The sequence below is a fragment of the Leopardus geoffroyi genome, chromosome A2 (genome assembly GCF_018350155.1).
Source record: "Leopardus geoffroyi isolate Oge1 chromosome A2, O.geoffroyi_Oge1_pat1.0, whole genome shotgun sequence".
Taxonomy (NCBI): domain Eukaryota; kingdom Metazoa; phylum Chordata; class Mammalia; order Carnivora; family Felidae; genus Leopardus; species Leopardus geoffroyi.
Window position 1 is genome coordinate 14223708 of NC_059331.1, and position 20329 is coordinate 14244036.

Here is a 20329-nt window from a genome sequence, read left to right on the forward strand (position 1 = left end):
GGGGGTCATGTTGTGGTCATCTGGCAGCTTGTGCAGCCCAGGCAGGGTCAGGTAGCTTCAAGACCCCCAGTGGGCTCCGGGCGCTGTGCCTGACCTCTCTAGACCACACATTGGGAACCCCTCGCCTCTCTAGGAACACTCAGCCTGTCGCTTGTCATTCATCTCCCCTAGCTTGAGAAGGGCCTGAATTTGGTCCTTGATATTAACTCACACCCTTTCCTAGAAGCCTCCCGGTTTCCATGGCTGATGCAAATAGCTGGGGCAGGGGTGGCATCACCCTGGTCCTAACTCCCTATGTGGCCAGTTCTCCCCAACCATCGACTGGGAGGACCATGCCAGCTCAGGGAGGCTGACATGAACCTCAGACCCAATCACCTCATTCTGACTCCCCCACTGGGGACTCACCAAACACGTACAAGGATCTTGCATCTGCTCCAGGAACTGCTGTCCTGACTTGACTTCTGAGTAGGCCACCCATGTGACCTTGGGGCAGTCTTCAGGCCCTGTGAGCCTCATGCCTCCTCATCTGTCTAATGGGAGGTGGGTGGTGCCAGCCTATTTCTGAGGAAACCTGAGGCACCATTTCTATAGTTCCTGCCCCAGCTCTGCTCTCAATCTGCCCAAGGCTCCCCATTGCCATCCCCATAAAACCAGCTGTTCTCCAGGCTCTGCCCACCTCCCAACCTCATCTTCCCCATACTCCTTTTTAGTTGTCTTTCTAGCCACATCAGCCTCCCTACCTCTGGACCTTTGCACATGCTGTGCCTTGCATGGAGCACCTTTCCCCCAGCCCTCCTCATGGCCAGCTCCTTTCTGGCACTAGGTTCCAGCTCACATGTTGCCTCCATGGGGATATTGCTAGTTCCCCTTCACTGGCACCCTCGTCCCATCACCTTGTGTGCTCTGTCTCTGAGCTGTAAGCTTGTCTGAGGTCACCTTGCTTATGTGCTTTCCTGTTTGTCTGCTCCCTTCTGTCCATGAGTTCCATGTAGGCAAGCTCCTATTTTCCTTCTTTTCTCCAACTTCCTGTAAATGTTTTTGAATATACACCTAAGTAATAAGGGGGTGATTTGGAGGGAAGGCCTCTGCCCCCACACAGCTCCAGTGTTCTCCCCTGGGCTCCTGGCCAGCCTTCCTCCAGCTGCAGGCTTCTTTGGGAGGCATGGCTCTAGCTTATCAGTCCTTCACACCTTAGTCTGAGAAAACGGGCTTTGTCAGTGGGTGTGGCTCAGGGTCTGTTTGGACCCAGGGTGGGTAGGCATATCACTGAGGTTGGGTTCCAGGCTCTGCTCTGCCACCTGAGGTGAACCTCAACGTCCTCTCCTGAAAACGGGTTAAGTGTGTTGCTACACAGGGCCACAGCTCCCAGCAAGGCACACAGCCCCTCTCTAAGGAGTGCTTGCCATCCTTGTTGACTGACATTGAAACCAGGGCTGAGGAGGAAACTACTGCAAAGGAGGGGCCAGTATACTCAGGCAATGACCCTACTGCTGTGTGCTCAGTATAGCTGAGCTGTGGCCCAGCCTCTCTGAGCCTCTGGGAGGCTGAGTGAAACTGCCTTGAAACCAGTTGGGTTTGGCTGTCAACGCTGCTACATTCAGCAGGTGCCCCTCCAGCCAGAGGAGGACCCAGGGTCCTGGGTTATAAACACATCTTTGAGAGGCAAGGCCTATGAACCCCATTTTCCAGATGAGAAATAGACTCCTTGGCATTTGAGGGGCCACAGTGGGATGAGAACCCAGCTTGGCCTGCCTCCACGCTCCTCCTCTTGCCAGCGTTGCTAACCTGACCTTGGGCAAATGGCTCTCTGGCCTCGGTTGATTAAGCCCTGTCACTATGCCCAGGCCTGGCTCACAGCCATCGTGTCAGATGATTCCTGGGATCCCCGCGAGGCAGAGGAGACTGGGGGGCAGAGAGACAGTGTCCTGCCCAGAGGCAGCCAGGCTGACACGGAAGAGTTAGGATCCCAGGCACCCTGGCCAGGCACAGCTGAAGTGCCCATAGTGGGGGTGTCAGTTGCTAATGCCAAGGGGCATTACTGGCCATTGTTGGAAGGCAGAAGGGAGGTTGACCGGCGCCAGCATGCTGACAAGCAGACAGAAGCCAGAACCCAGGCATTGCCTTTGGCACCCTCTGGAGAGGCAGCCTAGTGCTGGGCTGCTGCCTGACCCTTGTCTCAGTTGGCACTGTACCTAGGGGTACCGTGGGACCTTCCAGGAGCTCGCTGCCTTCCTCCCAGGGCCTGACAGGTAGGTGCTATGAGCAGGGACTCTTGTAGCATAAATATCTCCCTCTTTGGGTGGTAAACCCCACCCATAGTTGGTCTATGTCCACATTCCATGAAGCACTATTTACAGAACGGGAACAGGCCCTGAGAACAGTTTATCCATCACCAACACTCAGCAAGTCCTGGCTGTGGACCAATAAAGTTGTCAGTGTTTCACTTCCATTCATTTTGTTAGTGCTGCCATTAACCCTGGGAGGTAGTTGGAGAAACTGAGGCAGAGAGTTTGAGTCACTTGCTGAAGTTCTGGTAGCCAGCAAGTAAAAAAGAGCAGGGACTCAAACCCAGCCTCAGGCCCTTCCAGCAAGGAATACCTGTAATGTGAGGATCAGTTTTCTCATCTGCAAAGTGGGTGCTGTCTCCCTCCTTGCCCCCCGCCCCCAACCATCTGGAAATCAGGTCATGAGATGGTGTTAGGGAAGCACCCAGCCCAGTAAGGACCTGATACCCATTAGGTGTTCAGCAGACCTCAGAGCCCTCCTTTTATCCAGAGAGCAGAATGGAGACCAGGGTCTGGAAGTTGCTGGAAAGCAAACCACAACTGGGAGGTATGGAGAGAGGCCCAGGTGGGAATATCATGAATCAGATGGTGGCCTCAGGCTAGTGACATCCACAGTGTGAGCCTTGATGTTTTCCCCCTCCTCCATACTAGGAGGCCTTTGTGCTGTTGTGGATTAAGCACCTAGCAGGGGGCTTGCACAGCCCTGAAATGTGAACCCTTATTAAGGCCATCCTCAGGTTTGCTCCCTCCCAGGATTCTTTGGCTATGAACTTGATCTCCACCAACTATACCCTGCACCTCGAGGAAATAAGAGCCAGTATCTGGGAACATTTATAACCCTCTCCACCCTGGCCCTGGAGATTAAGGGAGTGCACTTAGTGAGTCAGGAAACTGGGTGGGCTTGGGCGAAGTGCCAGTGACACAATGGAGCACTGGATGGCAGGTGTCTTCTCTAACTGCTGGCGTCTATCTGCAGAGAATCCCATGAACCGCACCTCACAGAGAAGCTGAGGCCCATAGGCCAGACAGACCTGCTGAGGGTCAAATGCTTTCACCAGAATAAGACAAAGGCTGGGATAGAAGTTCTCCCAGGGAAGCCACCCAAAAAAGGAAAGATTAAGGTGTAGCAATCGTTGTCCCCTGAGGAAACATCCACAAGCACCTTGACCAAGGTTGTGTGGTGGGCGTGTAGCTGGACATGGATTCGACCCAGACCGCTCAGGCCTCTGGTGGTTCTTCTCTGATACTGCCTTACCCCACTTGCAAAGAGCAGGTTGCTCTAAATTCACCCCCAGATTTAGCCACTTGAAGCGCCGTGGGCATGGAGCTTGACCTCTCTGCCAATGGTGGCTTTGACCTCCTAGGATCAGGATTAGTTTTCAGTTAATTCACAAAAGGCTTATCCGGGAGAAGGCCTAATGGGGATATCATGAACCCAGAGAAGTCAAACACTTCCAGAAAACCACAAATCTCGTAGGTAGGATTCCACCTGTTTCCACATCTTCACAACAACCTGGAGCTGCAGAGGACAAGCCCGAGTGACCTCAGAGAGTCTGCCCTCTCCGTGTCTTTAGCAGAGAAATAATGGAGAGTGAAAGAATGGAGAATTATCCCAGCAATCTTTCAGCCGCGATGGCCCATGTTCACAGCCAGAGTTGGAGGTCTTGCTTCCGTGCTGTGTGGTCAGGACAACCTCTTTGACATAGCCTCAGGGGACCCTGCATGGGGCGTCCGAGGCCATCTACGGCAGCCGCCCTCCGGGCCAAACTCTGCACCTTGCACACGCCAGGCGGCTCGGAGGTGCACCGCCCACTGACCCTGCGACCGGCCTTTGGGCCTGCCTGTCTTCGGCTTTGTAGCCAATCCTCATCGCCCTCCAGGCTACGCCCTCCGTTCTTCTCGAGCCAGCTGCGCCAGCCACTTCTCTTGCCCCCCAGGGATTGGTCGTCAGGGCTGCTCGTCTTCCGCCAGAGTTCCAATCTTCGCCTACCTCCAGGCCCTCACCTCCCGGCACCTCGCACCCTGAGAGACCACCTCTGGGACCAAAAACCTCACCCAAGAGCCCGCCTTTGCCCCTCAGTGATTGGCTCTAGGGGCTGCCTGTCTGTTTCATGCTAACCAATCCCTGTCTTTCCAAGCGCTGATTGGCCAACGCGCAGCCAATCGGAGCGTGGCGTGGACCCCTCCCGCGGCGCGCGCTGAGGGTGCGCGAGGCGGGGCCGTGGTGGCCGGAGGCGGCGGCGGCGGCGGCGGTGGTGGTGAAGGCGACGCGTCCCAGACGGTGAGGGGGAGCAGGGGGCGCGGGGTGGCGCAAGCGTCGGAGGGTCCGCTCCCCTTGGGCCGAGCGAGGGCGAGGCATGGTCCTGTCATGTGTCCTGGGGCGGGGGCGGACGAGGCAGGGCGTGACAGCAGCGTCAAAGGGGCAGGGAGAGGTTAAACCCCCCCATCCCTGCACCCCGCATCCGGTGCTCCCTGGGGACCCTCCCAGCCGAATCTGAACCTTCACGCTCAGTCCGCGCACACCTGACACCACGTCCCTTCTTGTTGACAACCCTCCCCCCCCCCCCATACACCTGATACTGCCCACTTCTCTGACATTCCCCACACCTCTAGAGCCATGCCCCCAGGAGCTCTGCACAGTTGAGGCTTCACACCCACAGGCATCTGAGTCTGTACCCCCACTGATATTCTCTCACACACACCTGACATTGCACACCCCCACATCACCTAAGATCGTCCCTCTTGGTGACATCTCCACACCCAGATCCATGCACCCCCACCTCTGCAACAGGGCCTACATCCCCTACTATACCCATGCCTGAGCCTGTGATGCTAAACTCTGGCCCCGCACTCACACCTGGTCCGGGTCATATCCCCTCACTGACTTTGCTCACATCCAGGTCTGTGCCCTTCTCACTTGCCCCCTCCCTTCAGCAACTCGGGTCAGGGTCCTCAGGTACTCTCCCCCTACCCCTGCATCTGCCCTGTGCCTTTACAGTTCCTCTCTCCATCACACACCCTCAGTCTGTGTGCCCACCCGTACCTTCTTACAGGTGCACCCATGTTTGTGCCCCTCTCTGTAATCCTTGAACCCTTCCCCCACCCTAGGTCCTCTACCCTCCCCCACCCAAAAGAAAAGCCCACCCAGATGTTATATTTTCATTTATGAGAGTCTATAAAGTAACTTCTAGGCTTAGAATAATCCCTTTGGCCGGATGAAATTACAATTATCTCCGTTTTACCAGCAACAAACCTAAAGGGACTTCAGTTGGGGAGGCAGAGCCCATCCCTCCCTGAGCATTGCTGACTCTTCTCTGTAGACCTTCCCTGTTTTTGCCCATCTGTTGTGCTTATCTCTGAGGGATTGGCAGGGGAAGGGACCCCTACCTTCCCTGCAACTGTTCCTCAGGAGTCATGACTTTGAGTCTAGAAAGACTGAGCTGGAAGGGGTGGCCCCTGATTGTTGCTGTAGCACGTGTCTCCGAGTCCTGGGGCTGGGTGGGGGCGGGGACCTTGCAGGAGTGGGACTTCAACACCTGGGGTGCCACCAGAGGCTAGGTCACCTGGGAGGGAGCCGCTGGCCTCCCGCCTCTGGCCCCAGCTCTTGCAGACTGAAGCCCCTCACTGACCCTCAAGACCTCCTTGGGCCCTTAAAGCTGATAAACCTGGAGAGTAAGGAAACACTCTTCAGAGTGAGGCGAGCTAATGTTACAGCCACTTAGAGCCAAACTGTAAAACTGGAGCCTGGTGTGGTGCTGGGACTAATGATTTTTCTGGAACTTTTCAAGTTCCCTGGAGTGTAATTTGCAAGTGTGCAGCGTAGAATGAGCGGGTGGCTTTGTTGTTGAAAAGTAGTAGTGTGGTGTGGTTTTCTGTAAGGTTTGCATAGTGCCTCTTACCCCCCTTTGGTCTCTCCCTGCAAAGATGGTGCCAGAATATTCTGGAGGGTCACCTTCAGCTTCTCCTGGAGAAACTGAAGCCATTGGGGTTTTCTGTCCAAATTCAAAAGGAGTCATTTAAAACGTGTGCATTTATGTATGTGTATGTATATGCTTATAAGTAGATATACACATGTATGTACATCACACTCATATATGCATAGACACACATTTTATAAATACAGATGTATACACATTTCTTATATATACATATGCAAATCTATAAAATTTGACAAGGTAATTGATGTACGTGGTAAAAAAAAAAAAAAAAAAAAAGTCCAAAAGGGCACCCAGTGAAAATTAAGCACGTCTCCCCTTATCTGCACTCTGCCCTTCTAGAGGCATCCATTGTTAATTGCCCTGTTTCCTTCCAGAGATAGTCTATGGCATGGGGAAAAGATGTATATCCCCCACCTCTTCTAAACCCCTGATACATTTGCATGAGCTTTTTATCAAATGGGTGTGCCAGTGTAATAGCCAGTCCCTCGCTGATGGCTGTTCAGGTTGTCACTCGTAGCTTCTCTTGCAAATGAATAGATGGAACTTCAATGAATAGATGGAACCATGCATGAGCAAATATGGAATGAATGTGTGTGGGGCTCCAGCACAGACCCTTCGAAACCTCCCTGTCTTCCTGGAACTCCCATGCCAAAGGGCATGTCCATTTAAATGGTTAATGTTCCTCCAGAGAGGTTGTGCTGCCATCAGTTGTCTCTCGGCTGTGAAGGTGGAATTCTTGTTTTCTCTCCCAGCATCCAGAATAGATATTATCAAGTGTTTTGGTCTCTCCAGTCTGATAGGTAAAGCACAGCCTACGAGATCCTTTTGAACACCACTTCTGTGCTTTCTATCCATCTCTTTGGCGTTCTAGCCCGGGTGGTGGTGATTAAACATTATAATTCTGTTTCTCTTCCACAGTTAGACTAACGTTCAGTCCAAGAACTATTTGAATCCCTTCTCTGTGGAGCTCTGGAGGAAACCTTGTGTGTGTGTGTTTGCGGGGTGGGGGGGGGGGTCCCTGCAACACAGAGACAGAGACATGGGTATTGGCCACAGTCCTGGGAGGGGAGGTCTTAAGATGTCTAAAAAATTTTTTAAGAGGTGTAAAAGTTTTTTTCCCACTTGGATCCAGCAAAATCACTTGGGTGTCAGATGAAATTGAGATAAGTCTGATGTAAATCTTTTGGGGAAGCTGTCTTGAGATTCTCTCGAGTCGTCGGCTGTTGCTCACTCTTGGTGCCAGGTGGAGAGCACCTTTTGACTGAGGCCAGGCCTTTTCACACCTGTCATCCTGTTTTTTTGTGCTTCTGTTTTGGCAATTAGACAATACAGGAATACTGAAATGGTCAGAACTTTCAGCTTGGTTAGGTTTGGCAAACCAGCTCTTTTTAAAAACACATATATTCTTGTGGTGCCTGGGTGGCGCAGTCGGTTAAGCGTCCGACTTCAGCCAGGTCACGATCTCGCGGTCCGTGAGTTTGAGCCCCGCGTCGGGCTCTGGGCTGATGGCTCAGAGCCCGGAGCCTGTTTCCGGTTCTGTGTCTCCCTCTCTCTCTGCCCCTCCCCCGTTCGTGCTCTGTCTCTCTCTGTCCCAAAAATAAACGTTGAAAAAAAAAATTAAAAAATATATATATATTCTTTATTTTTATTGTGAAACACTTAATAAAAAGTATATGATGTGCACATGAAAAGTATAAAGGATAACGAAGCTGACACTCAGTTGAAGAAGTAGAACATTGCCTCCGGCGGCCCTTCCTTCATCACTGCACTATTTTTAAAATATATGCTTGTCAACGTGTGTTTTCTTCACTGAGTACCTTTTGCTGCAGCTGAATGCTTGGATTCTAGGGTCTTAACAAAGATCAGCAGAAGCCAAGTTTTCTATCAAAGCTGTGTCAATAGGATGACCTGAGAGGTCCACGGAGGGAAGCAGTGACCTCAGGTTCATGGGCAGGTCACCAGCCAGTACCAGGAGCTTTGATCTTAGAAGACTCCTGTCTTGTTAGTGTCCTGGGCCTGCTGTGACAAATTACCACAAGCTGGGTGGCTTAAGACAAGAGAAAGTTATTCTGTCATAGTTGTGGAGAGCAGAAGGCCAAAATCAAGGTGTTGGCAGATGCTGTAGATGGAATGCTTCTGTCTCCCTAAAATTCATATTTTGACTTTTTTTTAATGTTTATTTATTTTTGAGCGCGAGTTGGGGAACGGCAGAGAGAGAGGGAGACACAGAATCCAAGGCAGGCTCCAGGCTCTGAGCTGGCAGCACAGAACCTGATGCGGGGCTAGAATTCACGAGCTGCAGGATCATGACCTGAGCCGAAGTCGGACGCTTAACCAACTTTGCCACCCAGGCCCCCTAAAATTCATATTTTGAAACCTAATCCACAACGTGATGGCATTAGGAGGTGGGGCCTTAAGGAGGTGAGTAGGTCATGAGGGTGGAGCCCTCATGAATGGGATTAATGCCCTTATAAAAGAGGCCCTGCCCCTTCTGTTTTATGAGGCACAGCAATACATTAGCTATCTGTGAACCCGGAAAAGTGCTGTCACCAGACACTCAGTCTGCTGGCACCTTGATTCTTGGACTTTCCAGCCTCCAGAACTGTGAGAAATACATTTCTGTTGTCCATAAGCCACCCAGTTTATGGTCTTCTGTTACCAGCCCAAACAGACTGAGACAGCAGGTCGGTTTCTACTGAGGGATCTAAGGGAGAATCTTACCAGGCCTCTCTCCTGGCTGTGGTAGTTGTTGACAATCTTTGGGGTTTTGGCTTGGAGCCACATCATCCCAATCTCTGCCTCCATCTCCACACAGCCTTCTTCCCTGCGTGTGTGTCTTCTTCTTTTTTTTTTTTAATGTTTATTTATTTTTAGAGGGGGGAGAGAGAGAGCGTGAGTGGAGGAGGGACAGAGAGAGAAGGAGACACAGAATCCGAAGCAGGCTCCAGGCTCTGAGCTGTCAGCACAAAGCCCGACGCGGGGCTCGAACTCACGGACCGCGAGATCATGACCTGAGCCAAAGTCAGGTGCTCAACTGATTGAGCCACCCAGGCACTCCCTGTGTGTGTGTGTGTGTGTGTGTGTGTGTGTGTGTGTGTGTGTGTGTGTCTTCCTACAAGGACACCCATAATTGGATTTAGGACCCACCATAAATTCAGTACGATCTCATCTCAGTGTCCTTAACTAATTTCACCTGCAGAGACCCTATTTCCAAATAGGGTCACCTTCTGAGGTTCTGGTGGGACATGAACTTTAGGGGACACCATTTAATCCCTGTAGCTGCAAGGCCAGAATTTCTGTCAGGATGTTATGCAAAGAAATGCTTGTCTAGTGGCGTCTACTGTTTCAGGCAGAAGGGGGCTGGTAGGGTTGGAGCACACGGCCCCTCACTCACCTGCCTCCCTACTGGAAGGTGGAGGCATCTGCCCAGAGCTAGCAAGGACCTGGGCAAGTAAACATGTATTTGCTAGCCCTTGGCGCATGCTTACGGGACTGTGAGCTTGGTCCTAGATCATCCCAGTTTATAGAAGGGTCATCAAGACTTAGGGGCCTTTGCCCCACCTGCAGGGAGAACAGAAGGGGAGCCAAGATGAACCTAGGTCAGCCCAAATCCAGACCCCTGTCCTTTAAGCAGTCACCCGCGGCATGCATGCTTTCTGCCGCTGTTAGACACTGATGTCTGTGAGCTGTACTGAAACACCACAGGCAGTCTGCCTCCAGGAATGGAACAAACTTGAAGCCTGACCACCCCGTTGTTTTCCAGTCTGTAAAAATCTATGCACCGGGGACAGGGACAGGTGCAGAGGAAGCAGAAATACTGGGGCTCTGAAGGGTAGGGGACACAGATGTGGATCCCCAAGTGGTTGGGGCTCTGTAGTTGATCAATTCCAGCAGAGGATTGAGGTGCTAACTCAGCGAGGGGAAGGTTCTCGGATATCTGAAAGCCAGCAAGGAGTCAGCCAGAAGGCGAAGCGTTGTCAGCAAAGGGAACAAGTGAGCCTGGATGTTGTAGGACCCAAGGCATGGAATTTGAGAGAGGATTGAGGGACTTGGTCCATGGAGCCGGTGACAGGCACAAGAGGGGACTTAACCTTGAGGCCACTTCAGGCAAGGCATCGCCAGCATACCTTAGCTGAGAGCCTCTAGCAGCCTGTGCTTTCCCACCCGTGAGATGAGGCCACCTTGTGAGTAGTTGCAAGCCTTCCCTGATCAAATGTGCCAGTGAAGGGCTCCCAAAAGACGTCAGTGCTGTTCCGTCCGCAGGTCGCATGCCTTTGCCATGGGATGAGTTGAAAAAGCGAGTATGTATGTTTCAGTTAAGTCTTAATTAGCCACGCAGACCCAAGCCCCACCCAGGCTGCGGTATTTGTCCCGGCCCTGTCTAAGGGGTAGGCTCTCAGACCTCACTGTGGCAGCTGTGACTTAATATGCCTGAGGAGGAGCTCAGGAATCCTGCACAAGTGTCCTGGAGATTCTGGGACAGGTGTTCCTGGAAACACCTGGTGTAGCAGCTCAGAGCTGGAGGAAGATGCTAGACCCTGCCTCTCCCCTGTGGTGGTGGGCAGGTCCCCGCAGCCAGAAGAGGGGAGGGAGCTTGGCTTACAGCACAAAGGGGAGACAGGACCCCTTACTGGCCAGGCCTTAGCCAGTGGCTAGTCTAGCCTTGGGCTGGCAAGGCGATGTATAAGAGCCAGGCCTTGAAGAAGGGACAGGTTTGGGGGCTGTGAACAGCCCCTTTGGCCTGGAGCACACCGGTCAGAGCCAAGTGTCGGCCAGCCCTGAACGTGAGAGTCAGAGACTGCGCCACCTGTTGTGCCGGACAGCGGCACTGGCGTGGTAGTGTTTGGCGGGGAGCACGTGCTTCCTAAACCATTGTCACCTGGTGGGCAGTGGGGCGCCACTTTCCAACTTCTGTTTAACTCTTTGGGGAGATGAACCTGGAAAAAGCGGGGAGCGGCGCTGGACACCAGGGACCAATGCTCAACTCTTCTAGAGACCCTGGCATGGGGAATGCAGGCTGAATGGTGAGATCCAGGAACTGGTGAGGCCTGCTCAGTAGGGCCCTTAGTAGGGCCTGTGATGGGCTCCATCCCAGGTCCATCTGACTCCTTATTAGGCAGAATGATACTTACCAATACTTAACCAGTACCCATGACCCACTTGAGCAGCAGGACCCTGGAAAGATGGTGATGGATGGAAACTGAGCCCTGAGGAGGTTTAGTAACACGTCCAAGGTCACACGCTGGACCCCATCTTCCCAAAACACCAGCATGGTGTAACTGGGAGCCTGTACACATTCCTACTTAGGGAATGAGGCGGACAGTGATAGAAAAGGTACATTTCTGCTGCCACATGAAGGATGTCTGAAGGGCAGGAAGATGGACAGAAAAACCACCTGGGTGTAGGTGTATGCTTCTGACTTCCTGCTAAGCATGGACACTGAGCGCAGCCCAGGCCATTGCCTTCCACAGACACCCCCCACCCCAAGCCTAGCAGAGGAAGCTAATGGAAAGTGACCCCTCCTGGTGCAGCAGGGAGCCACGGGGTGCTCAGTGTAGGGCAGAGCAGCTAAGTTTTGGGAGGTGAGGCCGGGGCATTTAGGGAGGGCTTTGAAGGGTGCAGAGGAGTTTGCTAGGCATGGGGTGGGGAGAGTGCAGCCAAAGCAGAACTTGGTATGTTCTGAAAGTTAATTGCCTTATCTGGCAAATAACTGAGTGGATACAAGCACTGTGCTAGGCTCCACATGCTGAGTGAGAAAACAAGACTTTTGGGGTGAGGGCTTTACACAAGTGCACCCTCTTATTAGAGGGACCTGAGTACCACCGCGTGCCTTGGTTTGTTGTAGATCACTACGGTGCAGTTGGTGACAGGTGTTGGCAACACTTTCTTGCAAGGGCCGAGGACAGTGATTGACAATAGGATGTTCTGTATCTTTTAGGACTTGGATGCCTGAGTGTCTGACCCATAGAGACTGCAACACAAGGTTGTGGTGACCAATTTGTCTGAAAGGCATGAATAGAAGGGAATGCAGCAGGGAGAGATGGGCAGCAGCTGGTGGGGTCTGGGTTAACAGGGAACAGCCATTATGTAAGATGCTACCGCTCTCTTAGGCAGAAGTTAATGCCCATTAACTGGAAAAGAAAACAGCCTTTATCAACAGGCAGATAGGATGTTAATTGGCTTCCGTTTACTGAGAGATTACAGGATCTGTCCACGACTGCTTGTAAACTCCATCAGCCGAGAACCCCCCCCCCCCTTTATGTAAACATTTCCTTGGCCCCGTGGGGTGGTGCACACAAGTGCTCATGAACATGAATGGTGGCCTTGGTCAGGGAGCTTCTGAGGGAATTGGGCACAAATGTGTGTGTGCAGGTGCGTGTATTAGGACGGATGCACACGTGGAGAGGCTGCTGCGTGGGGGCTCATAGCCTGGGCTACCTAAGATCCCAAAGCACCTGGTTCACATTTTCTAGACAGTGCTGTTCAGTATGTTATATTGCTGAATTGCCTCCCGACCCTGCTTTGCTTTGTTTTTTGATGAGTGGAACAGAAATATGGTACAAAAAATGAATTTTTGTTGATTGGGGCTGGTCTGTGAATGCTGCCTGCCCATGGCATGTGGGGGGTGAGCCCCATCTCACTCCACTTTTAGCAGAGACTCTGGCACCTGAATCCCAGGCCGTGGGTACCTGTTAGAGGTACGCCCAGAGAACATACTGAGGCTGGGCGCACCGGGGCCGCAGGATGCCATTGCCATGGTTGGAAATGCAGCACGGGCCTGGAAGAGTATAAGGGAAATACACAGATCAGGGCTCTGGAAGGCTGTGCAAGGGACAGAGACCCATCCCAGACTGGCTGAACTAGAAAGGGAGCTTTGTGGGCTCTAGGGTGAAAAAGTCTAAGTGCTTCTAGCACCTGCCAGGTTCTTCGCCAGCTCCCAAGTTCTGCTAGAACCATTGGGCCCCAGGGCATCCCGAGTCATGAAGACGTATGTCCACCTCCCTCCCTGGCCTGGGCTCTGTCAGCTCCCCTTGGGGCCTACCTGTTTCCCCTCCTGAGAGAAAGAGGACTTCTCCGGCCCAGTGGTTCCCTCAGAAATCCCAGTCTTTGGGTCTGGTGCTCCAAACTGAGGGTCACCCTAGAGTCAAGGGGAGGGTCAGCCCCGCCTTTCTCCCAGGTGACAGAGACAGAGTGGGTGTCTGCCCAGTGTGCTGTCTCCAGAAGTGGGCCAGACATCCCTTGTACATGTGGCCTTCCTTCTAGGAGCTTAGGCATCTCCTCGGACTTTTAGTCATTGCCAAAATCATCAGCAGGCGTTCTCCACAGGTGAGGGGAAAGGTGAGCATCAGTGAGCAATGCAGATCACCCCTCTGCTGCCATCGGAGTCCCCTCGGAGTTAAGAACACAGTACCCAGGGGCGCCTGGGTGGCTCAGTCGGTTAAGCGGCCGACTTCGGCTCAGGTCATGATCTCGCGGTCTGTGAGTTTGAGCCCCGCATCAGGCTCTGTGCTGACAGCTCAGAGCCTGGAGCCTGTTTCAGATTCTGTGTCTCCCCCTCTGACTGACCCTCTCCCGCTCATGCTCTGTCTCTCTCTGTCTCAAAAATAAATAAATGTTAAAAAAAAAAAGTTAAAAGAACACAGTGCCCAGGTTCAGGGTCAGGTGGTCTGGGAGAGGCTAGCCAAGTTTGGGGATTCTCTTCTTTAATGTTTAATTTTTTTCTTGTGGTATAACTGACACACGGGAAAGTGAGTAGCTTCTGTCCACAGCTCAAGGAAGTTTTACATGTGTGTTCACCTGTGAAATCTGATCAACATGCAGAACGTTTCAAGCCCCACTCTGGCTCCTCCGTGGCCCTTCCCTGTCCTACCTTCCACAGCAAACCCCATTCTGATCTTTATCACTGCTGACGCTTTATTGTCGTGCTTGATCTATTTTATTTTACTTAATTTTTAAATGTTTGTTTATTTTTGAGAGGGGTGGGGGAGACAGAGGGTCCGACGAGAGCTCTGCGCTGACAGCAGCGAGCCCGATGTGGGGCTCAAACTCATGAACCGTGTGATCATGCATGACCCAAGCCGAAGTCAGATGCTCAACCGACGGAGCCACCCAGGTGCCCCTGATTTTTTAAATTGTGATGAAATATATACAACTTAAAATATACTGCCCCCACCTTTGCTTTGCATATAGTTCACTGACATGAAGTGCGTCCTCATTGCCGTGCAGCCATGACCACCAACCAGCTCCAGAACTTTTCCATCTTCCCAAACTGAAACTCTGTCCCCATTAAACATGAACCCCCCATTCCCCTCCCTCGGCCCCTGGCACCCACCATTCTGCTTTCTGCCTCTATGAATTTAGGGACTCTAGAGACCTCACAGAAGTGGATTTAAATCTTTGTCCTTTTGTGACTTGTTTATTTCACTTAGCGTGATGCCCTCAAGGTTCCTCCATCCTGTAGCCTGTGTCAGAATTTCGTTGCTCTTTAAAGCTGAATAATGTTCAGGTCACCTGGGTGGCTCAGTCGGTTAAGCAGCCGACTTCAGCTCAGGTCATGATCTTGCAGTTCGTGGGTTCGAGCTCCATGTCGGGCTCTAATGCTGACAGCTCGGAGCCTGGAGCCTCCTTCGGATTCTGTGTCTCCTCTCTCTGCCCCTCCCCTACATGTGTTCTGTCTCTCAAAATTAAATAAACATTTAAAAAAAATTTTTTAGGGGCGCCTGGGTGGCGCAGTCGGTTAAGCGTCCGACTTCAGCCAGGTCACGATCTCGCGGTCCGTGAGTTCGAGCCCCGCGTCGGGCTCTGGGCTGATGGCTCAGAACCTGGAGCCTGTTTCCGATTCTGTGTCTCCCTCTCTCTCTGCCCCTCCCCCGTTCATGCTCTGTCTCTCTCTGTCCCAAAAATAAATAAACGTTGAAAAAAAATTTTTTTTAATAAAAAAAATTTAAAAAAATTTTTTTTAATAAAAAAAAATTTAAAAAAAAATTTTTTAAAAGCTGAATAACATTCCACTTGTACAGAAGGCCACTTTGTGTTACTGTGCTTGGATGTGACTTAGACTCACTTGGTGCACAGTCTTTTGTGTTGGCTTCTCTTTCTCCACTGTTTTGTCTGAGATTTGCGCCTATCAATTGTGTGTGGCAGCAGCCGGCCCTTCTGTCTTGTTGTGTGGACCGGCTGTGTGACCCTGCCACCTGCGAGAACTTGTTCTCTTGTGGGTGGCTGTCTGGGTTGTGTCCCCAGAGGGTGCTCGTCATCACTGTGAGATATGACAGGCTACCACGCAGGTGTTAGGAGTTCCCAAATGCCATCTTAGGGTCTCAAACACTGAGGAGAGGCACTGGGGGAGGGATTTGGGGGATCATCCTGGCTGGGGTCCAGAGGTAGAAGAACCAACAGGGATGTTGTGGGATGGGGGTGTTTTGTGCTCTCCCACTAGCAGAGCCTTCCATGGCCCACATGCACTCGCCTGCCTTTATTTCCCTGATCAGCCTGAGCTGGCTCCAGCCTTGGGGGAGCCCCCCTTTTTACTGCTCTGGCTACACGGGGTGCTCCTTCCCAGACCCCAGGACATACCCTGCCCTACACCTCTCCTACCACAGAGCCCTGCTCACCAGCACCGCTGTGGGTCCTCTGCCCACACTCCCCGCCCCCCACCACTGTGGTGCCGTTTCCCCAGAGTGTGTACTTGGCAGGCACACAGTTAATCAGACTCAAAGGAACCCCAGAGGGGTAGTGTATATTGGACCAGAGCAGGGCAGTCCTTAAGGCTCCCCTTTCCAGAACCATCCCTTCAAGGATCAGGACAAGAGGATTCTAGAACCTTCAAGCCCCCACTCACAGGCTCCCAGACTGGCCAGGCCCTGGCCCTGCCCAGTGGCACCTTTCCTCCTTGTCTGGGTTCCTCTTACTGGGAACAAAGGAGTGAATTCCCTTTGGTGCCCACTGCCCAGCCACCGGGCAACCCAGAGGGCCCTGTGGAAGGCTGGGGTCACACGAGCCAGAGGAGCACAGTGAGCAAGTGGGGTGGAGGGAAGACATGGGAGCAGCAAGGACCAGGATGATGAGAAGCAGAGCTGGGCCTCAGACAGGAGCTTGCACCCTGCCCTGCACCACCCTGCCTCACCTCTGTATCTACAGAATCAGGCTTGGGGCCCACGGGCACACGTCAACATCTGTCCCTTGAGCACACTTAGTCCAACTCCTGCAGCTACTTTGGACCACCCCTTGTCATCTGCGTCGTGTTGATCCCCCCACTGTCCTCCACCCCCACCACCCTCCTGCCAAACCTGCCCCTCCACCTCCAGTGGGTGCAAGACATCTTGGCCTGTGGCCAGCATTAGAAGATCAAAGCAGCCAATGAGTAACAGATCATCTTGTTTTAACCCAGAGCATGAAGTGGTCATCTACAAGGTCATAGTGATATATATATTTTTAAATGTTTATTCATTTTTGAGAGAGAGGGAGAGAGAGACCGAGCGTGAGTGGGGGAGGGGCAGAGAGAGGGAGACGCGGAATTGGAAGCAGGCTCCAGGCTCTGAGCTGTCAGCACAGAGCCTGACGTGGGGCCTGAACCCACGAACTCCGAGATCATGACCTGAGCTGAAGTCGGACGTTTAACCAACTGAGCCACCAAGCACCCCAAGGTCATACTGATCTGAATAAATGACAGAAAAAGTAAATTAGTTGGGGAGAAGAGGCCACAGTTCCTGTGTAAGAATACCCAGTCATGTATTCTCCCCCTCCAAGAAGAGAGCTTAACTCCCCCGACCCCCAAAGGTGGGCTGGTTCCAAAGAGACGAGTCTGGCAAAGTGTCACTCAGCAGGGGGACAGACATCTGGCAGACCCCACCTTAACCAAGAGGTCCAAGTCAGTCTCACCTGGATTAAGTCTGTGTTCTCAGGTATAAGGTCATAAGGAGGGCTCACCTCCAAGGTCCTCCCAAGACCACACAACCCAAGCTCATGGTGAAAAAACACATCAGACAAACCCAGATGGGCTGGGGCATGAGGGAATGGGGTTCTGGGGCAGAAAAGGGAGATTAAGGGAATAACTGGAAAGCCTGGAGTTCTGTAGACAGTCATGCTAGAACAGGAGGAGGAGTAGGCTCACTGACCAGACCAGCCCAGGTCCTCTCTTCACGGCCAACACCTCAGGCTGGGCTCCCTTTCGTGGTCACCCTTCTCGAATCTGCGGGCTGTGACACTTGAGGGTCTCAAGAGGCCTCTGCTTCTTATTTTTCCATTTTATCAGATACCACCATGTGTCACTGTCCACTGTCCCTAATTCACCTCTACTGCCAGGGGACCAGAGCCTCGGAGGCACTGAGCAATATTTCATGTGGGGCCCCACGTCTGGAAGGTAGGGCAGCTGGGATTCTTCCCAATCAGACGTTCTGTGTTTTCAAATGTCTGTGTTTCAAAATATGTTTCAAATGCCCAGCCTGCCCATGTGCCTCATTATCTTAGGTTTAAATTTTTTAAGTCAGGCAAGGCCCAGGGTGTCATCTCCCAGACATGATTTCTGCTGACTTCCTCCAGGCTTGTGGGAGCCAACAGGCCAAGGCTATCTTCCAAGTTCAAGACTGGAAGTTCTCAGGCCCCCAGACACCAGGCCTTGGTCCCTCAGGGATCTCCTCCCACACCTTCCTTCTGCCAGGTGCCAGCCCATAACAGGGACTGCTTACCCAGAGCCCCACCTTGGTGATACAGACTCTGACTTCTGTCCCGGTGGAGTGCCAAGCCAGCCCTTGACTGCCTCTTCCAGGATCACGTCCTAGGGACAGAGCCTTGGGCACCTCCGATCCATCACAGTCCAGGAACCCATGGTGTCCCTTTAGCTCTGTGAACAGGTTGTTTGTGTTCTGCTGGGCTTTGCATGTTGCCTTCAGGGGACTATTGAGTACAGCCAGATCCTCTTCCATCCGTCCCTTACGCCATTGTTCCTTCAGGTTAAACAAAGTCTTAAGAGGCACATGGTTCTCCAGGAGAATCATTTGGGATGAAATGGTGTTGAGGCTGGCCTAGGGGCCATGGTTTCTTGGAGAAGGATATGGCCATGACTTTTGGAGTCCTATGTCAAGGTTGGAGTTCCCTCTGCCGTTGGTCTGACCAGGTTTTTCCATGTCTCATCAGCAACATGGAGAGAGAAACCAGTGACCGTGACACCCCTAATTGTTAGTGACAGCGATTGTCACCATTAGTGGTCTCTAGCAGGGAACGCATGCTGCCTTAACTTCCCCATTGGTAAAGCAGCACCTATACGCAGTGGTGAAGGCTGGCCAGATGAAAGAACACAGGAACAAAGGGATTTAATAAACAATAGCTGCCATTGTGTCATTGTGTTTATCGCCTGCCTACACTCCCAGTTCTTATCCCACACTTAGAGCCAGAGATGACCTTGAGCAAAGGCCGTGGCCTGGGGCCCTGCAGCTGCTGACCTCTAACACCCTGCTCCAAAGAGAGACCAGGATCGGGGGTGCCTGGGTGGCTCAGTCGGTTAAGCGTCTGACTTCAGCTCAGGTCATGATCTCATGGTTCGTGGGTTCAAGCCCCTCGTTGGGCTCTGTGCTGACAGCCGCGTCTGGAGCCTGCTTTGGATTCTGTGTCTCCCTCTCTCTCTGCCCCTCCCCTGCTCATGTTCTGTCTGTCTCTCTCTCAAAAATAAAATAAAAACATTAAAAAAAAATTTTTTTTAAGAGAGGCCAGGGTCAGGCTATGCCTGCCAAGAAGAGCATCGGTCTCCCCACAAACCAGGCAGCAGCCCCAATCCCTCTCACGGGGCTCCCATGGCTGCCAGAGCCCTTCCCCAGCCCAAGATACTAAGCTGCTGACTTGGAGGCACCAACTGGACAAGGAGGGGCCAGACCAGCCAGCCAGCCCCTCAGCAGCCGCAGACCTCTGAAATTGGTTTCTCCGAAACCTGTAGCAAATCCAGAAGGTCATGGTTGCCTTAAGGCATTTTTTTTTTTAGCTTTTTATTTTGAAATAATTTCAGCCTTACAGAAAAGTGACAAAAATAACCAGAGTTCTGGTAGACCCTTCATCCAGCTGCCAATGTTAGCATCATACAGGATACAGCTACCTGAACCAGAAAATACCATCGAGGCAACTTTGGAGCTCACCTCCAGCCTGAATTCAGATCTCCCCAGCATTTCCCCTAATGTTCTCATTCTGGTCCAGGCTCCCACAATGCATTTCGTCATCCGATCTGCCTAGTCTCCCCTGGTCTGTGATGTACCCCAGTCTTTCCTCATCATCCACAAGCTCCACGCTTTTTTTTTTTTTTTTTTTTTTGCAGTGTTCTTTGGTGTGGACTGTGTGCTGTTTACTCATGGTTAGCCTGTGGGGTCCATCTTTGGTAGGAATCTCACTGCAGCAATGTCGTGTCCCTCCTAGGGCATCATGTTGGGGATGCAGGCTGTCTATAGGCCCTGTCACCGGTGGTGTTGACCTTGCTCACTTAGTCAAGGTGGGCTGTGCTCATTAGTGACAGGCTGAGTGGCTTCTCCCCATGGGGATGTGAGTTACACATTCCCTCTGTCACCTCCCTCTACGTCGCTTCCCTTCCAGGCCTTTGCTGGGACCAGCAGCTGACGGTGGCCTTAGGGCCAGTGAGTCCTCAGGCTCATGTACTGGGGTAGCACACATTCCAAAGTGTTTGCCAGACCACCTGCAAAGAGGTGTGCCCCCCACCACCGCCCCCTCCTTGTCCACCCCCATCTCCTGGCGCAGTTTTAATACTTGCAAACAGCCCTTCAGTGAGGGGTCAGCCTGACTTTCTCCGTTATCGGTCTTTTTTGTTTTGTCATATATTTTTTTAAGTTATTTGTTTCTTTCCTGGTGACCTGGTGTTTCTTTGTTTCTTTGCCTTTTTTTTTTTTTTTTTTTGTCTTGGGCTGTTTTTTGTTTGTTTACTGATTTTATAATAGCAAGGAGCTCTTTATTTCTTAGATTAACCTTTGGCCTGAGGGACAAAATCTTGAGATCTTACCCCATTCATTCCCCCAGGGTAAGGATCTCCTCTTCATCCCATGATCCTTGGCGAGTTGCCAGGAGGCTCTGGACCCTGGTGAACAGCTGGCAGCCTGAGACCTTTCACTCTAC

At 52.1% G+C, this 20329-nt stretch overlaps 1 protein-coding gene across 2 annotated transcripts in view; it reads left to right on the forward strand.

The window, feature by feature from the left end:
• Window positions 1-4455: 4455 nt before the first annotated feature.
• The window catches only part of SLC25A42 (solute carrier family 25 member 42), a 31777-nt gene continuing 15903 nt past the window's right edge, over window positions 4456-20329 (forward strand). For both annotated transcript variants that reach the window (XM_045492508.1, XM_045492511.1), the window contains exon 1: window positions 4456-4566. The gene's annotated coding sequence lies outside the window, so the exon portion shown is untranslated. The remainder of the gene's footprint in view (window positions 4567-20329) is intronic.